The sequence below is a fragment of the Talpa occidentalis genome, unplaced genomic scaffold, assembly GCF_014898055.3.
Source record: "Talpa occidentalis isolate TD23 unplaced genomic scaffold, MPIMG_talOcc4v2.1 talOcc4.14, whole genome shotgun sequence".
Lineage (NCBI taxonomy): Eukaryota > Metazoa > Chordata > Mammalia > Eulipotyphla > Talpidae > Talpa > Talpa occidentalis.
This window is the reverse complement of record NW_023601433.1, coordinates 82,917,415-82,942,772: the sequence shown is the minus strand read 5'-3', so window position 1 is coordinate 82,942,772 and position 25,358 is coordinate 82,917,415. Positions and strand designations below refer to the sequence as shown.

At 44.7% G+C, this 25,358-nt stretch overlaps 1 long non-coding RNA gene across 3 annotated transcripts in view; it reads left to right on the top strand.

Moving 5' to 3' along the window:
- LOC119244949 (uncharacterized) overlaps positions 1–25,358 on the top strand; it is a 128,161-nt gene that overhangs the window by 85,801 nt on the left and 17,002 nt on the right. For 2 of the 3 annotated variants that reach the window (XR_008551883.1, XR_005125163.2), the window contains 2 exons: positions 20,065–20,190; positions 20,510–20,595. This is a non-coding gene — a long non-coding RNA (uncharacterized LOC119244949). The remainder of the gene's footprint in view (positions 1–20,064; positions 20,191–20,509; positions 20,596–25,358) is intronic. The other variant, XR_005125164.2, reaches the window with a different exon arrangement.

Sequence of the window (25,358 nt, the reverse complement as noted above, 5' to 3'; positions counted from 1 at the left end):
ATGCTGTGAGGAAGCTCAAGCAGCGCTGGAGAGGTCAGTAGCAAGAAGGAACCAAGGCCCCAGGCTGACATGGCAGCTGTGCATGGGTATGAGTCTATAGTCAGTGAATTCTCTGTTCTGAGCTCTTCCATCTGACTGATGCTTCACATGACAGACAAGACATTTCTGCTCAGTCCTGTATTGCAGATTTTTTGAGCAAAATAATGACTGTTGTCATTTTAAAGATTTTTATACAGCAGGATAACTGGAATAGAAGTTTCTCCTTCTGCAAGCTTGGTTGTCTGTCTTACTGAAGCAGGGTCAGGATAGATAAGCAATGGGAAGCCTTGGGTGAGCATGAATAATTTAAAAATACCCCTTCACAGAAAGTTACTTTTTCAGAACAGCTTTATCTGTAGGAGTTTTTTAGGAAATTGTTGTGGAAGATGCTGGGAGAGAGCTTTGGATTCCCTTCTTTCCTTTTCTTTATCTCTTTTCTATATTGGGATCCTACTAATAGTCAATGGTCAGTCATATGGTACATACTTCTTATGTGAAATGCACTCCCGTAAGATTGTGCCATAAATTTATTCCTCACGACACGCATTTATTCCTCATCACAACCCTTGCGGTAAGCGTTATCATTGTCCCCATTTTACAGAATGAGAAAACTGAGGCATTCAGAGATTAAAATTCTTTCCCAAACTTACATACTAATAAGCAGCAGAATCAAGAATCGAACCCAGGTACTCTAGCTCCAGAATCGATGCTCTCAAAAACAATTCTCTCTACTGTTTTTATGTAAGTTTTCATTTGCACCAAAAGATTTTCTGCTAAAATTAATGGCCAAAATAATTATACTTAGCATATTAAGTATTAAAGTTCTATGTAATATTTACAAGTACCATTTATGCTTATTTGTGTAAGTCTTAATATTTGTTTAATATTAAGTATTTCCTGGTGGCTTTGCATAGTGCTAGACATGGGAGTTAAAGATAGATTGATAATAACTGCAGCTTGGCATTGTGCTAAATGCTTTGCTCAAATACACAATCTCATTTGATTTTAGCAACAATCACAGAAGTCAAGCACTATTATTATCTCCACTTTATGGATGAGGGAATCACGGTTTCAGATGAGGACTTCAGGAACTTGTTCAGGCCCTTGGGTGGCCTAACCACAGTCTGCTCTTAACTGCATGGGGCTCTTAACTGCCTCCCCTCCTTTTTCAGTCTAGTGGGGGAGACAGACTAACAAGCAGATGTCATATGACCGTGCAAATACTTGAAGGTGCTGGGTGGGAGGGGATTCTACTCTACTTTGTTGTAGGAGGTAGGGGAAGGGTTTTTTGTTTTGTTTTGTTTTGTTCATTTGTTTGGTTTAGGTGGTGACAATTCAAGCACTCTTTGAGTAATTAGACTTCACTGGTCACAGAAAGGAGTCATACCTGGTGGAGGTGAGGTGGGGAGAGGGTAAAAAGGGGAAGAAACTAGAAAGAAATGGTACATGAGGGGAACTAGCAGCAGACCTGAATTGCTGCAGAAATCATGGATAAGGATGCTGGAGAAATACGCAGGGCAGACTGAGAAGGGAGTGTGTCCGCCATCAAATGCTCTGCGCTCATCTCTCCACCGCTGCTTTCAGGGGAATTGAAACAGACTCAAAACCAAGGGGATGTCTACAACAGCCTGTCTCTTATCCAGCCATTTTGGTTGCAGCCCTTACCCACCGTTTTGGAGCAGTGTTTGCAGAAAGCAGTGGTTTCTGCAATTCATATAAGCCTGTCTCGTGCCCCAGGAACACATCATTTATTTCCTATAAGTGCCTGTCTCCCTCTTCCTCAAATATGCTCAGGGTTACAACTTTCTCTGCTTCCTGGGGGAGTTGCCCACTCCACACAGTAATTACTCACTCCATAAAGGCTGTCTGCAAACCCTCTCTCAGCCCTTTTCTCCTGACCCTTTGCAACTGACCAGTTAAAGGGAAAGTGTGCCACCTCTCTACTTGTTAAAAACAGCCACCATTTTGGATCTCATCCGGGAATGATGCCCCTGGGGGCAAACATCCTTTTTCTGCTCCCTCCTTTCCTTAGTTTGAAGTCAGTGTAATTTATTTTGCACCTTCCCATATCTTTTCTACACATTCAACCAGGAAAACGGAGATTTATTTTTTTATAATTTCATTATAAAATTGACCACATGCCCAAGTCTCATGACGTTGAGATGGATTAAGGGTGATGAACACGAGCTTCCAAGTCATGACTAAGAATATGACTTCATTTAACCTTTTTGGGTGTCATTCTTTTCACTGGTGAAATGAAGACATGATTCCTGTTCAGCTCATCTCTGTCACATCCAGTGAACATAAACCGTGACACAAACAACAGCTATAAAGTATCAATAGTCATACGAGCAGTAGCCAAGTCAATAATAATAATGGTTCTTGGAAATGAAAAATTATCATTAGATAAGAGCCAGATTGCATGGATTTGATGTCTACTTCTTCTTTTCTTATCTTTTTAATAGAAGAAATGGAGTGTAGGTCAGAGGTGTGGGGGGTAGCAGGATTCATCAGAGACAGATTGGGGAGCAGAACAGGCATATCTATTGAAATATACTGCTGAGGGGAGCAGCAGCGGGCGAGACAGGAGACATCTGCTGCACCATATGTGGGTCAGCTCCCTGGCCGGGGATTGAACTCAGGCTGTAGTGGTGATAGTGCTGAGAATTAACCCTTAAGCCACCCGGGAGGCCCTACCTCCTCTATTTGATAGCTGTATAATGTTGGGGAGGTTCCTTACTCTCTCTGTGCCTCAGTTTCCTGAGTTGTTTGAAGGTGATGGTGTCTTCCTCAAGGGTTGTCATAAGAATTAGATCAATTAACACAGAACTGCTTAGAATACAGAAGTGCTCAGCACATTGTGAGCAGACACACACATTAACATTGTTATTAATATTTACAACTTGTCTTTACATTTGCATGTGGAAATCTTGACTTCCTCCTCTGCTAAAAATGTCCTTTTAGTTTCAGGAAGCTTGTATTTTGTGATTTATTCTAGCTAACCATAAAAACTAGTAATGTCAAGGAGTTGGTAGTAACTGGATCCCTCTATCCTCAGAAATGACCATTTACAAAAAAAAAAAAGAGCTTTGCAATCAAGCTCTTAATTCCACCAGGCTCTTCTAGAACGTTTTTTGCACAATTTTAAGACCCAAGGCAGTGGAAATTGAAACAATTCATTATAATACAGTTTGATGATTTGCTCTTAGTAGGTAGTTGAGAAGTACTTGTTCACACATTTATGGTGAGAAGTTCCTCTCATGCTTTTTATTCAGGGTGAATTTTTATTCATTGTTAGTGCTAATAAAATGATCTGATGAGATTCAGACTTGGCCTTACGATGAGCCAAAACTAACACTTTGGGGACTCTGGCAATTTTTTTTTTGATGGGGGGTGGTAGAGGGCATGCTATTCATAGCTATCACCTTGTACTTACTCAGGGGATGGTAAAACTTAAAAAAAAAAAAAAAACAGGCAAAAATGTATGAAAGAGATTAGGGCTTGGTATGAAAACTATTTTTATAGGCAGTTTGGCCTCAGCTTTGAAGTTCAATAGGGAGTGATGTATTGCTATCAACTTGGATTTCACACCTATTCAATTCTGTAGCCAGGTAAAGATGGACAACCTCCTTCGGGTATAGAAGAATGAAACAAAATTAAGGCAAGCTGTGAAATGGTCCCCTTGCTGCAATTTCTTCTCTGAGATTTGCTGGAGTTGAGTTTAAAATTTTGAGTCCCTTTTAAATTAGAGAGATGGTATGATAATATTAAAATATATTTTGAAAAAGGAAAGAAAAATAGTCATTGGTAATCTGAACACTCAAAGACAAAAACATTTTCATTTCCACACTTTGCCTGCTAGTCTGGGTCCACGAGGAATTTACTTTTAAGTGAGTTTTACTTTTAACAAGGCATTTCATCAAGCTTCCCACCTTACTTTTCCCGTGTGAACAAATGAACAACCTTAGGATCCCGACATCATTTTCTTGCTGGGAAAACTAAATTGCCACACCACGCTTCCTAAGAGGGCGCTCTCAAATACAGGTATCCCCCAGTTTTCGAAAGTTCACATTGCACTCCTTTGCTTTTATGAAAGATATATGTTTGCACCTGTTTTTGCTAACTGAAAGAAACCCAAAGAGGATTTTTGCTTTTATGGCAAAAGGTAAAAAGTGCAAATAGCATTGGTTTTGCAGCGTTGGCTCTAGAGGCACCAAGTTCCTTCCTCTGAACCACTTCATACAGGCCATGTAGTTATCATCTCATTCCTGTTTTTACTATAGGGCAGCGCTATTTGAGATTTTATGTGTTATTTGGAATTTTTCAGCAGTCTATTTTTGATTGTAGAATGCTCAATTTTTTTTTCTATATAAATCAACACTTCTTTGTAATCACTTCCTTTATGTCATTTTGGGTCACAGGAACATGCTACTTTTGGATGGTGGGGAAAACCTATCATGCCCAGTTCTTGGGATAGAGCTTTACGTTTTTGTCATTACAGATTTTAAAATGGAGCAAGTGGCAAGTGGCATTTCTGCAACAATAGGTGTTAATTTGGACCTTTTGCCCATATGGAAAACCACTGTGTCCTAGATTGGAAACAGAGTTACTGACTGACTTTAGGGTTCTCACAATGAAACCCCATCCATCCTCCCAGATGCAGCTCTTGCTACCTTACACCTGTCAAGGTACCCAGGTTGCTCTGTTGGGGTTGCCATGGGAACAAGATGGCTGCTACCAGCTGCTGACTCAGAAATGAGGACTCCCCTCTCCTCATCCCACATGGCCTTTGGACCTGCCAAACTTGTTCTGGGTTATTCTAGGATGTTTGTATCTGTTCTCCCCACTGTCTGAAACCCTCTTCCAGCCTCTTGCAAAGCTTCTTTTATCACTTAGATCTCAGCTCCAATTTCCTCTCTTCAATGTCACACTGTCACCTCCTTGGCAACCCTAGCACCCGACTTGGTCACACTTTCTGCCCCATAGCCCTAGTATCTTCCGCACAGCACTTGCCACTCTCTGAAATTAACCCACCTATTTATTTGCACATGTGTGAGCCTCTGCCTGCCCTGAACCCCCCGCTGGCTTACTTATATACATTCAAACCCTAACAGACAGGTTTCCAATGAGTAAATGTCTGATGAATGAATGAGCATGTAGCTTGCTTACTCCGAGTCTGCCTGCTCAATTTCAACCTCCCCTTTAAAAAATCAGTAAACTTTAATTTTCAGAGACATTTCAGGTGCACAGTAAAATTGGAAGTATAGACACTGCCCACGTACTCCCTGCCACGCCTTCCCCATGCACAGCCTTCTCTACTGTCATCTCTCGCTGCAGTAGATTTTGCAATCGATGAACCTATGTAGACACATCACTATCACTCAAAGTCCACAGCTTACTTCTAAAATAAGACCTTCTGGTCTTGGTCTTGGTGTTGGACCTTCCGTAGGTTCTGGCTCTTGTAGAATGCATATGCCTATCACCTATTATACAGAGGCATTTCACTGCCCTAAAAGTCCTGTGTGTGTTCTACCTGTTCACCCTCAACAACCCCCCTCCTTTTTTAAAGATTTATTTTTATTTATTTATGCATACAAGAACTGGGGTGTAGGCCAGAGGTGTGGGGGGTGAGAGGATTCACCAGAGACAGAGTGGGGAGCAGAACAGGCAGATCTACTGAAATACACTGCTGAGGGGAGCGGCAGGCAAGAAGTGTGCTGTGCCATGTGGGTCAGCTCCCTGGCTAGGGATCGAACTCGTGCTGCAGTGGCTGCCAATAGCTTGATAGTGCTGAGACTTTAACCTCTGCACCACCAGGGAGGTCCTTCCTCGGGAAACTTTTCAACCGCACCCTATTGGCCTCCCCTTGGGGCACCATTCTTCCCAGAGTCTCCCCTGTCAAGGCTAGACGCCCGACCATTGCTCATCCCCAAACTCTGTCCCTCATGTTTACCTCTTGGTTCCCCACACTCTGTGTCCTGTCCCCTGCCCCTCAGCTGTTCTCTTTAGGATCAGGCGACGCCCCCAACGTGGCATTCCGTAGGCAGCTCGGCTCCTTTGCTCCCCAGCTGGCTATACCTTGCTGGCTTCCAGATCTTCCCCAGTGCTCTGTGAGGTCATTTCTTGTCTCCATTCCACATTTGGGGAAACAGAGGCATACAGCTGTTAGGCAGCTCCAGCTCCCCCAGAGTCACACAGCAAGTGAACAGTGAAGCCATAGACACAGACCCCAGTGCTGTCTGATGCCAAAGCCACTTTGTTCCCCTGGGACCTATGTAAGATTCTCCAGATGGCCAGGGAGCGAGGGACCAGGCTTCTGATTACTGAGTGCCCAGCTACCGCCATCGTGGACTCAGCTCCCACTCCCAGAGCCTGCCATTGCCTTGCGGACGGAGCTGCCAACTGATTACTCAATTGGCATAGCTTCATGTTTGTTTCTTCATCTGTAAAATGGGCTTAATAATACCAGGGGTGTTATGGGCCAGATTAATTAACGTTTGGACATGTTCTTTGAGATTCCCTGGATGAAAGGTGCGAGGGAAGTGCCAAGAGTTATTAACGAGAGGCATTTGCAATGCCTAATTTAGGAGTCCCCATGTTTCCCACTTGGCAGCCTCTGTGGTGATCGCTGACTCAGGAAATATTTACCAGGCCAGGCGATACCTCCGCATCAGGCCTGACTTCTGACAGCACAGGAAATGGGTCGTGCTGGCATTGATGGGGATGTCACCTCATTCCTTGCCGGTGGTCTGTCCTGCCATGTTGAGAGCTATTATTCCACCAGGGCACAAGGCTGGGCTGCGACTCAGGTTTAATTGGAGGGGAGTAGCAGAATGGGCTCAGGGCCCCTAGAATGACTTCACAGTAATATGACTTTAGCCTCGGAATGATGATGAGAATCAATGCCTTCGGTAGCTCAAGAATCTGGACATCAGACAAGCACAAAACAGAAAAACTCCATAGCTCCCTATAGTGGAACTACTAGATAAAATCTAGAATGACTAAATATTATGCAATAAGTCCCACTTAATCCCAGAAAGGAACACTTGCATGGGATTGTAACTAAACAGGCTGAAAAGAAAGTCCCTTTTTGTTATGCTTCTTTTTTCGTCGCATTGTTCAATCAAACAATGGATTGTATTTTCAATAAACTTTTGATTTTAGAATTGTTGTGGGTTCACAGAAAACTCAAGAAGTCAGGACAGGTAGTTCTCATATACCCAGTTTTCCCTACCGTTAGCATCTTACATAAGTATGCCTTTATTGCAATCAAGGAACCGATATTGTCATATTATTGCTAAGAACCACGCTTTATTCAAACCTACTAAGTCTTGATCAGTGTCCTGTTTTCTGCCTCAGTGTGTAAAGACAACTGCATGTCATTGCCATGACTCCTTACACTCCTTGTGGTGGTGACAATTTCCCAGCCTTTCCTTGCTTTGGTGCCCTGGACCGTTTTGAGGAGTGCTGTTCAGGTGTTTTGTAGACTGTCTCTCCATTAAGGTCTTTTGCTGTGTTTTCACGGTTAGACTAAGGTTGTGGTTTTGGGGGAGAAAGGCCACGCAACAGGTGAATTGCTGTTCTCATCACAGTCTATCAACATTATCATTGTTCTTGTTAACATGTGAATTCGGTAGTGTTGTCAGTAGCTGATTATTGTTTACATTTATTTTTATATCATGAGCCATTTCAAGCCGATAGCAAAGAGTATGGTTTGATTACTCCATCCATGAGGACTTGTTCAGGATGTCCATAGCTCTGTATTCACTAAACACCTACATGAAGCTATTTCACACCACTCTCCCATGTTTGCCAAGAAATGGAAAGGACATGAGCCTTGGCTTAAATAAAAAACAACAACTTAAAAGAAGATGGATTATCCGTGTTGAACTTGGAAAATATGGTCTCAGAGAAAGAACATATCAATGTTTGATGCACGGGTGGATGTATGCATTAATATCTTCAGAATGTCTAGAGAAGAATGACAACCCAACTGGCTGGGGCAATCAGACCCATGTGCAGTGTTTCTTCCCATAGTGGAGGGAATGGACAAGAACCATTATTACCTTGCCAGCACTACCTCATTTTGATCTTTTCGTACCAAGCTCTCCTTGATTCACATCTCTCAAGGGAAGAGAGTGGGTTGATTGGTTGAAACAATGAGGTCATTGACTGGTAGATTCATTCCTCTTTCCCCAGTGAATTTGGACTTTGCCTGCATGGTCCACCTTTCATTGATTTCTTCATTCCACTCACTGGTGGAGTGCCCCCTGTGTGTCAGGCATTGTAATAGACCTTAGTTTTGTTTAACAAGACAAACATGGCTCCATTCCCAAGGAGCTCAAATCTAGTAGAGAAGTTTGATGTGGCCATCTTTTGGTAACTGGTTTATTAGACAGTTATAATCTTTTTAAAAATATTTTTTTCTTTTTTAAAGAATTTTTTAAAATTTATTTTTTGCACAGAAGAACTGGGTGCAGGCCAGAGGTGTTGGGGGTGAGAGGATTCACCAGAGACAGACTGGCAAGCAGAATAGGTGGATTACTGAAATGTACTGCTAAGGGGAGCAGCGAGTGAGACAGGAAAGGTCTGCTGTGCCATGTGGGTCAGCTCCCTGGCTGGAGATCAAACTAATGTCGCAGTGGTGATAGCACAGAGACTTAAACCCCTAGGCCCCTGGACAGTTATAATCTTATCAAGAGATGCCTTCCTTGCTATTAAATGTTGGAATGACCAGGAAGCTTCTTGGCTCACTTACTATCTCCATGTTCTTTAGCTGCAACAAATGAAAACAGGTCACCCTGTGGGAAGACCCAGTCCCTTGAGAGGAAGGCACCATCACCGCTGACCCATATCAGGACAGAAGTGATATTAGAAACAAAACAAAGTGCCAGATCAGCTGATGACCTCATAGGTCTTCCAGCCTTACTTGATGGTGTAAGTCACACATCTGAATGACCTGATTGTTTTCACTGGACTTGCAGTTCTTCTAGTATATCTCACATTTTATTTTCATGCTTCCATGAAAGTCCCCTCCCGAATCTTCATCAGCTTACCTGTTTGACTGGCCAACTCAAAGTTTATTGGTGAGTTGCTCTTCTGTTGGAGAAGGATTTGAAAAGACCTTCACCAAATCAAGAAGATTTTTCCAGGAACTGGGCAGAGCAGCTCAGTAAGGATGCTGTAGTGTACAGAAGGGTCCAGGTGTATGGGGCCCAGATCTTATCTCTGTGAAGTTGGCTGGCCTGTCTAAGTCTTAGTTGTTTATCTATGAAATAGACATAAACACCTATTTCACTGAATCTATAAAAGATATTGCATTTGTAAATTGAAAAGTTCTGTAGTAGTGGAAAAAATATTTGGAGACTCACTAGATGGTAGCAAGGACTTTTTAAATCCCCAGCATTTTGCACAGTGCCTGGCACATAGCAGAATGTCAACCGATGCTTACCAAATGACTGAATAAAAGAATGAATGAACACATTGAGATAGATGATGGAATACATGAATGAAAAGATGGATGGGTAAGTGAATTAATGGATAGAAGGAAGGAATAATGGATAGATGGGTGAATGGGTAGACAGATGGATAGACGAATGGATGGAGAGTAGACTTAGAGCAGCAATCAGTTCATTCCAACAGATCTTTTTCTCTAGTCCCTTGTGGTTCTTTGTGATCAGAGGAAGGCACTCATCCCAAATTTGGCTTCTGCCTTACAACTGTTTTGTGGCTTTGAGCCAGCCAACTAACCTCTCGGTTTCCTTGCTCATAAAAGAATGATAATGACACCTTCTTTGGGGGCTGGTGGTGTAGTGGGTGTTGAGAAAATTAATTGGGTGGTGGTAAACGGCTTTGAGATCTCCAGATGAAAGGTGCCGCGGAGGTGAGCTGTTATTATCCTTGTTACCTTGGGTTTCCTCTCACTGCTTCTGCCTCCCACACGGGTGGTTCCTCTCAGCCTCCTGGGACTCCTGGTGCCCTCGAAGCAAACTTTACACGGAGAGGGAGCTTGTCTTTCATTGCACTGACTCTTCCCTGGAGTCATTTGGCAGAAGGCTTCCAGGTGACAGGGATATAATCCTAGGAACTTGGCTGCCCTGCCTCATTTCCTTCCAAAAGGTTTGATTTTCTCAAATGCCAACCAGGCCCCACAGTGCATGGCAGCCTGAGAATAGACTCTTTTTCCTGTTTCTGGCATGATCAAAGAGGGAGTCCCTCTAGATCTTATTTTGGGGGCCCCCACCTGTTGGCAAGACCAGGACTTAGAACTGGAGACCAGGTGTCTACCATCTTGTATCCAGAGAGACCTGGGATTTATTTCCATCCACTCCCAGATCACAATCACCCTCCTCCCCAGATGTGACTCTCCAGGTTGAAGGTATGGGCTCCATATATCTTTCAGGTTGTGCATTTCTGATAGAGGAAAAAGGTCACAGGCTTTGATCCTAGGAAGATGGGTTGAATCCATCACCAGGTGCCCTTGTGCTTAACTGACCTGATATGCACTTTTTCCACACCTGTGAAATGGGGCTGTGATTCTGACCACACAGGATGCTTGACAAGATTTAATGAGATGGTGCATCTCATAAATTGCCTTGCATTTGGCTTCTTTCCTCTTCTCCTCTCTCCTTCTCCACTTCCAAGACTGCTCCTGGGATTTTTTGTCCTCCTGTTGGAGGAAAGGCTTTCTCGTGCTCCCTCGAGTGTGTCCCTTCTGTCGTCATCTGCCCCACCCAAGGCTGAGGCAGTAAGAGCGGCCTCTTCGCTGCGCTCATTTGCAACCTTCTGCTTTCTTCTCTGTAGAGACCAGAAATCTTTTTCTGCTGTAAAATGAATCACAACACGTGCCCACTTAAAGCCCTCCAGTGATTGCCAGCGGGAGCAGGCATCTCTGGTCACACCAGACCTCTCCATCCAGCTTGACCTTTCTCTCCCTCCTTCCTCTTCCTACTCTTCTGTGCTCATCTCTTTGTCTATTCTCTCCCTTCTCCTCAACCTCTTTCTCTGTCTCCTTAACTCCCTCTCTTTACTCCTTGCATATCCTTCACCTGGAAACTTATTCCCTGGTGTGACATGAAAAGGAATCTTATTTGTGCCACCACTTCTAAATGTGATTGGAAGGACATTAGGAGAAGAGGCTCACAGAGTTAGTGTCATGTCAACATGGCCATGCTTTGGAGAAGCCATTGCAGCTTCCAAAGGCTGTTTGTCCATGTAGTTCTGATTGGAGAGTGACCTGGGACTGTCCCTCATTTTCCATCAGCCATCTTTAGTCTCTTCTCCAGGAACATGGCACCTCAAATAGTATCTTCTCTCTTGAGAAAGTTTAGTAACTTCTTTTTCTTTATCACTTAGTATCTTATGCCCTAAGAAAAGAAGGGATCGTATTGTTCCTTGACTGTAAATTCTTAATGGTATAGCCTCCATCTCATACACTGTTACATCTTTGACAGATCTGCCCTGTACCTGGGCAGAATGGTTGACATTTGTTGCGTTGGATGGAATGGGGAAATAATGGCCTCCATGTTGGTTTTTTTTTTTTTTCAGACAAAATCTTTTTGGTTCCTACTCTTCCTAAAATAGATCCAGTTATTCTACAACCATTAGGAAGCTTGAAACTGTCTTTGTTCAGGGTAGGACAATATCCACCTAGTCAATTTGGTTGATTTTCCTGCTCTAGAGGTGAAGTCTTCACAGATTTACTCAGTTGTGCTTTTGAATACTTTATCTTTGGCCCTGAGTGTGTTCTTCCCAATGTCTAGGCATGCCTGCCCCCTCCCCCCACCGCACCTCTGCTTAACTTTAAACTTACTGTTTCTTAGTTTTGTTGTAGAGAATGACTGCTTAGTTTTCCCTTAAAATTATTCCTAGAGATGGAGAAAGTGGTTGAGATATTTTCTCCTCTCATTTTTCACACTACCAGCCTCTCCACCTAGAAAGGAGAACTGGCTTCTTGTTCTGGGCCTCCCTAATTCACCCTGAGCAAATCTCTTCCTTGCCTGGGGTAGTTTCCTCCTGTATTTTTTATTATTTATTTATTTATTTATAAAGATTTATTTCTTTATACAAGAACTGGGGTACAGGCCAGATGCGCAGGAGGACGAGAGGATTCACCAGAGACAGAGCAGGGAACAGAACAGGCAGACTGACGAAATACACTGCTGAGGGGAGCAGCGGGCGAGACAGGAGAGGTCTGCCTCACATGTGGGCATCTCTGCAGCCGGCAGGGATCGAACTGGCACTGCAAAGGCTGCAGACAGCTGCACAGCACTTCGCTCAACCGCCTGTGCCACCAGGGAGGCCCTCCTCCTTTATTTTAAGTTAGAGCTGGATTAGATTAGGGATCTACCAGCTGTGGCCCACAATTTGTTTGTATAAATAAAGTTTTATTGGCACACAGTCATGTCCATTGTTTACATATTGCCTATGCCTCTTTTTGTATTAAAAGGGCAGTGCTGATAATTGTGAGAGAGGGTAGGCTTGGAAAGTCTAAAACATTTACTCTCTAGTCCTTTACAGAAAGTTTGTCTTCCTCTGGAATAGGTTTTTTTTTTTTTATAATCCAAAGAGCACAAAAACATGAATTCAAAAGGAGACTTATCCTCCGATGTTTATAGCAGCACTATTCTTTTGTTTTTTTTTTTTAATTTTATTTTATATATTTTTTTTTACACCATTCTTCATTTTTGTACAGTGCATGCTTTCTCATCTTGGTTATAGTCCCCCGTGAAATTCCCACCACCAATTCACCCGTGTCCCATCACCCTAGTCCCTTGCGCTCTTCCCACCCCTGTTTTGATCCTACTCTCTTCTCCCCCTCTGCAGAATGTCTCTGGGTAATAGTTGCCAGTTGATTTTAATATTTGCTTTATTATAATTACTTTTTTCCCTGGTTCCCTATTTGGATCCTCTACATTCCACCTAAAAGTGAAACCATACAGTATTTTTCTTTTCCTTTCTGGCTTATTTCCCTGAGCATAATCCCTTCTCGCTCCATTCATGTTGGTGCGAATGGCATGGATTTATCTTTTTTGATTGCTGAGTAATAGTCCATTGTGTATATGTACCACATTGCAACAAATGTTTTTATAAGGATCTTTTAGTTTGAACATTCACACCATATTTAGCTAATGTTACCAAATTTTCCTTATAGACACGCCTTGCCCTGTCATATATGGTAACGGCTCCCTGGATGTGTCCAAGGGGATCTCTGCCTGGCATCAAACAACATGGGAATCTGCCCTCAGCAAATGCTTGTCCTTTTGTTTCTCTTCAAAACATTTCCCATTGGCATCTAGGGGGGATACTCAGGTTGGTGCTAGAATATCAAGAACACTCATTTCCTTGGGCCCTCCACCATAGCCAGCCAGGATTCCATCAGGCCTCCTTGTACCGGTTCATCATCCCTTATGCAAAATACCCAAATCCACCTTTCTCTGAAAATGGATCCTCTCTCCTCCTGCTCGACATAGATCACGGGGTAATGATATCGGGCCAGAGCAGGCAAAGGATTATTGATGGACTTTCCAAAAGCTGACAGCATCCCTGTAGATTTGTTGTGTGTAGAATATGAATGTGTCTAATCTGGGGTGCAGTCCAGGGTGTGTATGTCCCACATTTTCCCTTTCTGGAAAAAAAAAAAAAAGAACTTTCTGGAAAGTTCTGAGTTCTGAACTACATCTGGTGCTGGTGTTGGAGACTGTGGTCCTGTATTTCTGTTTATGCTTTCTTCCTCTTTATGGCAAGCATTGAAAGGTGTATAAAGGGAGTTAATTTAAACAAACAAACAAACACCTCCCCCCTCTCCCATAAAGTGTGTAAAGATAAGGACAGGACTCGGCTCTGGCTTAAATTGTTACATGGCTCAGAAGTGACTGAAGTTTAGAAAGCCTGTCTGGAGGGGCACTTCCCATTCCCTTAATAACCCCCAGTTCTTTTTTTTGTGTTCCCTAACTCTGCTCTGTGATCACCCAGACGCCCTCTTTTTGCTCCAGACCCAGAGAATCTCTGCATGATGGTTAGTTAATGAACAATCCCGTCTTCCCCATAAAATCAGATGTGGCGCCAAGAGCTCGTTTGACATTCCCGACACGTTCGAAGACCAGCTTCGTGGTTGCTGAGGACCCTCCCAGGAACGAGCCTCCCTGGCAATCCGGATGGGGGAGGGATCAGGGATCCGGGTTTTGGGATCCTGGGGCTGGTTTGGGGGGAAGGCTGTGACTTTGAGGCCACACCAGCCTGTGTGCTGTGTTCAGAAAGGGACTTTTCCCACCCTTTCAAAGGGCAATCTCCCTGGCCTTAAGTAGTTCTTAAAACACCAAACAACATTAGCTCCCACAAATGAGGGAGGTTTAAACCTAAACCCGATTACAGCCAAGAGTGGCTAGGCGGCCAAGGTGCTATAAAGAAATGATGTTATTATGTCCAAGGGATGCCATTAAAACTCTGTTTACAAACCAAATGTGCCAGGGAATGGGTCAGGGAAAGAATTATTAGCAACCAAGCTATTTGATCTCTTTTATGATCCGTGAGTCATATCGCTCCATGCTCTAGAAGGTGAATAATGAAAACCTCAAGCCTGTTGATTTATAAACAGGCCCAGAATTCCCTGTTCTTTAACCTCAGATGCCCTCTTAAGTGTGACTTGCCCTAAATCAAATGTGACATCAGATGCCACTGGGCCTCTCCCTCCTCCCGAGAGGTAATTGAAGAGGTGATTGGCATATAAGGCGCATAAAATGTTCGAGGTGATGGATCACCAAGAGAAGGGTCAATGGCCAGGACTCAGAGACACGGCTCTGTTTGTACATGCCCCTTATCTGCAGGGCGTGAGCCTCCAAAGTTGTCTTTGTCCAAGCTCTGCATTCTCAGCCCATGGAGGACAGGGAGTCTTGGGGGCGGACATACTACTTGGGCCTAACAGCCATGATCTGTCCCCCATACAGAGGTTATGAGTTTCAGGACCGATCTGCTCCTCCCCCCATTACTGATTGCATCCTGGGAAAAGTGACCTCTCTGAGCCTCTGTTGCTGAACCTGTCAAATGACACAGGCATGGTTAAGTGCTGCCCTACTGTGTGACAGTGGTTCTATGTGCCATCCGCCTGCTTATTGGAATCCTCCCCAGGATCAGATTGGCTTGATCATAAGCTGACTAGGTGGTGCTGCACCTGTTCAGCCAGGTGTCCTCCTAGAACTCTGTGAGGCCATACCAAGATTGAGGGGCAGACCCCAGGGCAGGATGTGGGTGTGAGAGGTTCATTCAGGAGCTCTCCCCAGCAGCCGGGGAAGCAAAGAAGTAAGACCTTACATGGAAGAAGCAGGTCAAGACTCAGTCCTCACCCGCATAATACTGGCACCCCTACTGTGGACAATGGGGGTGAAGTCCCATAGGAAGCTTTAGGAAGCATGCACAGAAGGCCCCGTGTTGCTCACCAGAGGGTGAAGAGCAGTGATAGCGCATGTCAGCTCCAGCAAGCAGGATGGGATGCCCCTCCAGGCACCTCAGCCATGGCCGGCCTTCCCCATGGCCTGCTAGTGGGTGCCAGGGGCCAAAGGGTCTCCTCCGGCAAAGAATAGTAGGTGTTGCATTGGAAGCCATTGGGTCAGCCTGCACAAGGGGTGGGGGGGTTGTGGTGTGGAGGGTATGGGCGGATCCCCATGAGCCCATGCCAGGAACGAGAAACTTGAACCACAGGAGTCTAGAGTCTTCCCAAAGGTCTGCAGCTGGCAGGTGGTGGGGCTGGGGGTGAGAGGCAGGATCTGTATCCATGGGTTGTCTGATTTTAGGGCCAGCGAGGAGCCCATCTGGGCTACAAGTTACAACCCTTCATGGGAGGCAATGCTCTGCCATTTTACAAAGAATCTGAAGTTCAGAGGGGTGAAGTTCAGAGGGGTGAACTGACTTTATCCCACAGCGAATTAGCCACTGAGCCGAGATTGAAACTTGGCTCCCCTTGACTTCAAAGTCAGGGTCAGCCTCACCATGCAAAATGTATGCTTGCCAGACCACCCCAGGGGGTGTCCTGAATGGGAGCAGTGCCCCGTCTTCTCAGACCACAGCCGCAGGCTACAAGGACAGGCATAAGGTTTTCATGGTCTCATTCCCTGAAGGTCAACACCATGGTGGAGGTGAGGGAGGCCAGCATGGGTGCAGTGGCCCCTTGTGCCCACAGCCCAGGCTCTCTGCAAGGGGCTGACTTGTGGCTCAGCCCCCATCTGGGCAGACTGCAGTGCTGCTGAGCAGCTCTTTATCTGCAACATTCCCCTCGGCCCTGGGTCATCCTTCATGCTCTTTGGGCTTGTCAAAAATCAGGCATCTTGGCACCAGCACTGGCATACAAAGCTCTAATTATGTGTCCTACAATGGACACTTGAGGCAGAAACTCTGCTTCCCCTTCAAGGAATGGAACAGAGGCTTAGAAAGTACCAGTGCGCTCACAAGCACCAGGGCAAAAGGGCAGAGCACTGTATTAAGCAACTTAGGGTGCTGGCTGGCACCGCACGTGCTGTGGTTTTCTGGCCCACTTCTGACTTTAGGCTGGGGTGCAGGGGTGCTGTCTTGCAGGTTATTAAAACATCAGGAGACCTACACACTGCCCTGGGGTGTTCCTGTCCATGAGCCTCACTGTCCCTTAACTCCCATGTGACAAGATGATTTGTTCAGCAGTTTTTCACTATAAGAGTTTCTGACTGGTTTTGGTTAATATGCCTGGCAACAGAGGGGTCCACTGTGATCCATTTCACCCTCCATGAGAGCTGAGGTTGACTGAGTGAGCCCCATCCTGCCCCCACACTAGCCATTCAATAAATCAGAGACTCTGTTAGGGTAGGGCTATTTGTCTTGCCCACTGATGTATTTCCAGTGCCTGACTCAGGGGATTAGGGATTCGAGCACATAATAGATGCTCAATAAATACTTGTTGAATAGTTACATCAAATCACTGACAAAATTGTTAACCAACATCAGCAAAGGAACCCTCAAGACAGAATCTGCCTGCCCCAAAGTATTCTTTGAAATGCTCATAGCTTCTTAATTTCCTATTCATGCATTCACAAAATAGCTGTATCACAACTTGGGATGTGTTCAACACTTACATCCTTGTGGTCACTAACATTGACCCCATCTTCCAACTGAAGCTAATGGTACTAAAAAGCTCAATTCTCACTGAAAAACACACAGGAAATAAGAGGCAGAAAATGGAACTCTGGCCATGCCTTTCTCGCATGGCTGGGCCTTTTTTCTGTCCCATGTTTAAGATAATTATGTCATTTATCTCCTAGCCTCAAGTAAAACCACATATCTGTGTGTGTGTATGTGTGTGATCATATACATAGCTCCTGTCACTCCATGAATCTGTTCAGAAGCCAGAAACTGTGGTACAGAGCAGGTACTTGTGTAGGGAGTCTTTCAAAATGGCCTTCAATGATCCTTGCTTATCAGTGTTCGTGCCCTTGTGTAATGCCCTCCCTTGTTGGATAGGCCTGGCCTGTGTATCCAAGAGGGCATTAAGAAAATCACAGTGAGCCACATAAAAGATGTTGCAACTCTGTCTTGGGTCTCTTGCTCTGGGGAAGCTAACGTTCATGTTATGAGGAATCTCAAACAACCCAGTGGAAAGGTCTATGCTGTGAAGAACTGAGGCCTCCTATCAATCAACAGACAACAAGGAACTAAGACTTCCTACTAATAGTTTTTTTTAATGCCTTTTTAAACTTTTTTTTTTAATTTATTTATACAAGAGCTGGGTGTAGGCATTACACCCAGAGGTGAGGGGAGGTGAGAGGATTCACCAGAGGTAGAGTGGGGAGCAGAACAGGTGAATCTACTGAAATCCACTGCTGAGGGGAGCAGCAGGGAGACAGGAGAGGTCTGCTGCACCATGTGGGTAGCTCCCTGGCCAGGATGGAACTCATGCTGCAGTGGCTGCCTATAGCTTCATAGTGCTGAGACTTAACTCCTTGTGCTACCAGGGAGGCCCCCATTCCTACTATTAGCTACATGAGGGTGCCATCTTAGAGGTGGATCAAGCTCAGTCAAGCCCCAGCTGACATCTTGACTTCAGCCTCATGAGGGGCCCAGAACCAGAACCACTCAGCCAAGCTTCTTCCAAATTACTGATCCACAAAATGAACTCATGAATATTTGTTTATATTTTAAGCCTCTAAGTTTTGAGGTAAATTGTTGAGCAGTCACAGATAATGAATAGTAAGTTTGGTATGTATTTCTTGAGTGAGTGAAGAAACCGATGAATAACTAAATGTATGAATGAATGCATTCTTTTTCAGGTTGCTTGTAGTGGCCTAGAAACTAGCTCTATCCACATGGACAAAGCGAATGACTTCAGGATACTATGACCTTGTCTCTCTGGGCCTCAGTGTCTGCATCTGCATCTGTAAAGTGGGGCTGGCAGCAGTAGCCACTCAAAGAATTTCTATAACACTTCAGTCAGAAAAGACAGGCAGGGGCCCTTAGCATAGTGATTTGCAGGGTCATATTAAAAATATTTAACATCCAGCAAAGGATGGGCTTAAATAATCAGAATGGGCATCAGCATAATCAAGCTTGGGGAATGGCACCTGGAGAGCCTGGGGTGAGAGGCTGCACCATGTGGGTCAGCTCTGTGGCCGGGGATCGAACTCATGCTGCGGTGGCTGGAAGTTACCCTCATACGCATTGCCACCAGGCCACAAACTAATAGCCTTGGTGCCTCCTTCCAGGAGCTCGCAGCCTAGAGTGGGAGTAGATAAGCAAGCATTTATACTATAGTGTGAAAGACATATATGTGTGCAAAATGGGGATCAAATCTGCTATGGGAGAGAAAGGACCATGTAAATGATGAGCCTTTGACATCCTCTGCCTCTGTCCCAGCCTCAGCCACTCTTCAGGGCTGATGTTTTTTTCTTCTTCCCTTCCCCTCCCCCCTCTGCACCCCCTCCTTGGGGAGCTGCCTCTCTCCTCCTGCATTCCTGGACTTCTCACATCCATTGTCTTCCCCCAGAATTGCCTTCTGTCTTCCTTCTGCTCTGGGCGGCTGTCCCCTGGGGAAGTACTTTGATAAGTTCATCTGGGTGTTCACCATTGCACATTTAAAAAAGTCTTCCTCGCAGAGCACAGAATTAGCCCAACTAGCGAGGCCACTGGGAGGCTGACTCAAACGCCCACAAAAGATGAAATTTGCCGGACCGTTGAGCTGGAGGGAACTCCCAGGTGGAGGCATTTCTTTTATTTGGCATGACTATTGGATTTGCTGGGTACCCCCTTGCCACCTTGTTTCCCCCATTGCCCCCCTCTACAGGCTGGCAGGCCCCACCCGCAACCCACCTGAAGTATGCTCTCTCCATGGCTGCCCGGGTCTTTCAGAATTTTGCCGTGTGCCCTCTGTCCTCACGTGGGGAGGAGCAGGGCAGAAAGCCGTGGATCCTGGTAGCACAGATGGGGCTGAGAGAGGGGTGTGGTTCTAGTGGACGCTGCCAACTCTCCCTGCGCTGCCCTTGCGTGTTTGAATGTCCAGCGCTTTTTGAAAGGTCGGGCCCTTGTGTTTTGTGTGTTGGCTGCTGTGCCTCTAAGGCCTGGCTGTGCCTGGAGCAGGTGGAGTGACCGCATCCCAACACCGGCAGCTACAGGGCATGCACCCCCTTCCCACCATGGCAGGAGAGTGGGGTGCGGCTCCAGGCGTGCCATTCATGTCTGGCACCTCTGTCTTCTTCGGAGTGCAGAAAATTCTAGGAGAAACAAGTCTTTGCCTCTTGCTTGGCCAAGAAACCCACTCTTGTCTGATTTTCAGAACTGAGAAATTAGTCCTGAGCCAAACTAACTTGACCACTCACCTGCCTGGTGACCTTGGGCAAGTCTCTTAGCTTCGCTGAGCCTCAGTTTCCCCATCTGTGAAAAAGGAGCCATTACAGTTCTTACTTTTATTAGTGCCACTAATAATAAATGCTTTGTAAATATCATGTTGGTTGCTGGTGCTATTATTTTCATGATCTGAAGTGCCCCATTCTGTCTCTTCTTCCCCCTCTTCAGTTCTCATGGAAAAGATGGCTGCATGCAAGATGAATGTCAGTTTTCCTTGCAACACATCCATACACAGTGCTCCGCTCCCTTGAACTTCAAAGAGAAGCCCCCTCCGGGAAACTTGACTTGTCGTAAGTAAGTGCAGCAGGAGAGAGATGGGAGCACCGCGAGGCCTCTGAGCAGCTGTTTGATGTCACACTGGGGTGGCCAAGACTCCGGGGTTGGGCCTGTTTACTCCTTGCCGATAATATCTCCCATCGACTGCCAGGAAGGGGGGAGGCCGGGTGGGTGAACAGCACCTTTGTCGGTGTTTAAATATCCATGATAATGCCTCTGAGGCCGGTGTGGGTGATGTGTGGGAAGATCCTCCATACACCCATTTAGAAAATTCATATTGAGACTCTAAATCTCTTAAAAAAAATAAAACAGTGACCCTTAACCGTTATTTTTCCAGTTAAGAGTGTTGAGCTTCTCCTCATCAATAATTCTCATTGCTGGAGACTAGGACTCTGGAGGTCTCCATCTTAATGAAACTTGTCAGTGAGTAGTATTATGGGGTCGAGCTTTCTCGCCGTTTGGAATGGGATGGGATGCTAATTGGATTTCAGGAAATAAGGATTCCACGGGCAGAAATATTTGGGAAACAACTTGCTTTAACAACACGCACTGGTATTCTTAACTGCATAGCTTCCCAGAATGTATCAACACTCATGTCCATGCTGATTTTTTCCCCCCCTGAGGATCAGGGAGGCCACATTTCTGCAAACTCTTTTGGACCATGGAATCCTTAGCTTGTGGAGTATATTGTGAGATGAACGTTTTGGGAAATGGTTTGGTCAAAGGGTTACCATATGAAATAAAATGGTGCAAAAGGCACATAGTAAATGCTTGGTGAACAGTCAGTATAGTCACTGCTGTTACAGAAGGAGTTGAACGTCAAAGTCACCGCCAAATTTAAAGATCTATGATTGTAGAGCAAGGTCACAAAAAAGTGATGTGGGTTTGTTGGATTTGAGGAAATGAAAAGAAAAACGAAACCACACGTTGACAATACTGTTTCCTTAGTCACTGAAATTCAGTCCCTAACAAGTAGCAAAACTGACCTGCATGTGCCTTTCCTTGCTGCTTTCTCTTGAGATCGCCACAAGCAGTGGGATTCTTGGAGGCAAATACCCTCCAAGAAAACTGCAGGGCACACGTGTCAGCATTTGGAGGAGAGTTACCATCTTGGAAAGGAGCCCTGGCTGGAGCCTGGGTTGGCCCCATGTCCTACCGTGGACATGCATTGGCTACGACCACATGGGGAATACCACTCTGCCTGGCCTGGGGTGCCTGACTGTCAAACACCAGCAAGATGGGAACACATCACCTTGCTGCTTGCAGTGAAGGCTGCAGGTCAGTTGCGTTGACATCACCTGGGGGCCGCCTTGTTCTTGGAGAGAGTTAGGTCTCTTCCCACCTACTTGCCAATTCCAGGTTTTGTCTGGTTTCATGGTAAAGTGGCTGCCTGCTTCAAATGATGTGCCCAAAGGGCCTGCATCTCCAGGTGAAGAGAGTTCTCTTGTTTGGGGGCAGAGCTGAGGCTGATTCTGACTTCTCTGTAGTTCTGATACCTTATGACAAAAGATCATCAACCTGAAGACTCAGTTTCCTGCTTTCTACCCTGAGTCTGTCCTTCCTGACCCCTTACACTCTCTCTCTCTTCTTTTCCATAATAAAACCGCGATGTAATCAGGCCCCGGAATGTGTCTTGGCTTGGGGAATAAACTCAGGCAGCTTGGTTTATTAGCTGTTTCTATGGGAGAGAACTCTTGGGCCAAACAGATATTTACAAACATTGAAAGCACAAGTGTCTTCACTGGAGATAACTGGCCTCTCAGAGAAGTCTCACTTTTCACTACACCCTCCCCTTGTCTACACTCCTCCTTTATCCTGCATCTGCCTGGCTAACCTATCATGAGAAAGTGTCCCAAAGAAATTCTTCACTGCTTTTGGGAGTTCAGGACCTGAAGGCTTGGTCCTTGGGGGACTAGACTAGAAATGGGGCCTTGAAAAGTGAATGTTTTGGTATGGTGGGTTGGCCAGCTTTTGTGAACCAAGGTCAGTACCCAGAGGGGGTGTTTGTAGCCTCATAGTTCCTCTAGTGGTTGGAAGCACAAGTTCATATATTAACATCTTCCTGCTCCAAGTATTCATTCATGCAACAAATATGGCCCTCACACCTACATGCAATGTATTTGGCACTGGCATTACCGTGTTGTAACTGTCAGAGTCTGGAAGAAAACATGCATCATTAAAGGTTCTTCAAGTGGAGAGAATTTAATACAGGGCATTTGATGCCTGGGTAGTGGAAATGCTGAAGAGGCAAATAGGAGAGAATAAGGCAACTCACAGATTACCAGTAGCAGGAAGTCACCAATACCTCTGAGAAGAAGTGTCAAAAAGAAGCAGCTTGTATTACCAAAGCCCAGGTGCCAGGACTTCCAAGTAGAGCCAAGGTCATGGAGTAGCCATCGCTGCTGCCAAACTGGGATGGGTAGGTGGAGTGAGAAGTCATCTAGCAGGATCCTCTGCCCTCCAGACTTTCACCAGTCCCATTGACTGAGAGGACCAGGATGCCAGAAGGCAAAGGAGCCTGAGAAATGTAGGTCCCTCTGTTTTAGAGCAGGTGCCTGTCTGGCACCCACTGTGAAAGGGTCCAGCAGTGTCCCTGCTGTCTCAGAAAGATGTAGGTATCCACTCTCACCTGGCTTTCCACATACTCTTGACATCCATCTTCCAAACCAAAACCGAATCTAAAGAGTGAGACACCATGGTCTTTTGATGTTTTTTTCACTGAGAATTTGGGACATCGCCAAGGGCAAAACAAGTTCACCTTTCAGAAGAAAATCCATTTAAAGGGTGAACAAAACATGGATGAAGAAATACCCCTCCCCGACTCCCTGCAATGAGCCTAGTCTTGGGACTTCCTCCAAGCCCTGAAAACACCTTTCCCTATAATAATAACTAACATTTGAGCGGTTGGTTTGTCATTGTGTTAGGTGTTTTCTGTGCATAATCTTATTAAAACTTATTCCAACCTTATTATTATGCCACTCTTATTATTCCCAATTTATAATTTGCCACCCAAAGTTTAGATAGGTTAAATCCCTTTCACTTATCATGTTGTCAGGAAGGAGTAGAACTGGATTTGGAGGAAGTTAATCTGATTTCATGTTTCGAGCCACTCGTCAATAATGACTCCAATTTGTTGGTCTTGCATGTGGGGGTTGCGTAATGAAGGTGTATTTAATTGTGTGGCCAATAAAAGAGGCATGACAGGAAGGTGGGTAGAATACAGTGCAGCTGCTGGTAGGGCAGCTCTGAGTAACCATGTACTCAAGTAACCACTTGAGTAACCACCAAGTGAGGTGGACACTTATTCCTCTTGCACATCAGATTTTGTGCCAGCTGGAATGGTAGCTCTGATCCTCAGAGTTCTTAAGGGTGTGGATTTCTTCTATTTTTATCCTTCATCATCCTTAGGGTATTTTCATGATGGACACTTATCTAGGTATTCCACCACCAAGTGCAGCTGGTGCAAAGAGGAAAATGAAGGCAGGAAAAAAAAATTACCTCCATTCTGTGGGCATTTCTCTTGTCTTCTTGTCACTATTCCCATGTAGCTGCAAGGGAGGCTGGAAACAGACTGTCCCACTAAAACCAATTGTTCTATCAGTATAGGATAAAGGAAAAGTGACATTGAAGGACACGGTGGAGTTCTGCTCGCAGGTACCTTGCTTTTCAGTTTACTGATTGAAAGTTTTTTTCCATGTTTCATCTTAACTATTGGAAATCTTCATTTTGGGCTAATTTTGTTTTCAATTTACACATGAGGCAATTGAGGACAAGAGGGGTGAAAGGATTTGCTCCAGGTCACTAGATGAGTCAATTAGGTGGGGAGTGAGGTTTGAATGGGAATTAATTTTGTAAGTGGCCATTCACTTATGAATTCTTTTTATATTATAAATGGCTTTTTGCTTCTAGATAAAACCTCATTACTCTCTTAGAGATGGATAATAAATTCTTATGTAGTGAAGACCCATTCATATAATCACTCTTTGTTTCATGCTTAGTGCTATTCAACTATTAGGAATTATTACAGAGACTATTACCAAACCCAGATTTTTTGACATTTGCACAATTCCTGCAAGTCTGAACTAAATAATTCATATGAAACAATAAAAAAAATGAGAGCTCAAGTGTCTGGAGGGTTGAGTCAAGAAATATTTGTTTTTGTGGACAGAAACTTAGTCTAATTTAAGCCAAGAACTTTAGCTGTTACCCACAGCAGATGACATCTCTGTGCACTCAGGGGCTAGAAACAAGGTCAGAAGATCCCATTATTTTAGAATTTACTGTTTGAGCCCATCTTGTACCAAGTTGCTAGGGAAGCAAATATCATGTTGCAGATGATGACCAATAAACTCATTTAATTATCAATAAACTCATAGGCATATTCTCTACCCCAACACCCTATCCTGCATTACACATGCTCAGCCACCTACCAGCACCTCCATACTTTGAATGGATATGCCCTCGTAGCTGCCCAGATGCTGCGGGCATCTGACAGTTTGACACCAACGTGATGCAAATGCATTGCAAAGTGGAATTGCAAATCTTGCAAAAGATGCAGGATTTCATAAAGTGGATGAAAATTTTTCTGGAGAGCAGCTCTAATTACAAGCCAAGCATTTGATGGATGAGAATGCGGTAGCATCAGGCCAGGTGACACGACAGGTGCTTCAAACGAGACTGATTTGTGTATCAAAGGCTAAACAGAGGCCCTTAGGAAAATTGATGAAGCCCTCTAGTATTTCTGAAAAATTACCCTCTCTATGATCCTGCTGCAAAAAGTAAAATGTGAAGGTAATGTGTCATATTAGCATCACATTATCTATCTATCCACCGATCTATCTATCTATCTATCTATCTATCTATCTATCTATCTATCTATCTATCTATCTATCTGGTCTTGGAAAACTTGCCAAAACTTGATGCAAGCTTTGTTCATTCTAAGAATGAGCATGTGGTTGACATCTAGTGAGATGGTTGTTAGCTATGATAAAAATAACTTGTTTTTATAATTTTGAGTTTGAAGAGTTTCAACCCCCTAGGGTCCCTTGAATGTTTTATTAGATTGTGAAATTTATTGAACAGTCCTGCATCCAAGGTGGGGATGGAGATCTTGACTTGCCTGTCAGCCGTTTCGCTTTAGCTGATGGAAAGGATTGCTGTGCAGGGGAGTGTGCGATAGTAGGACA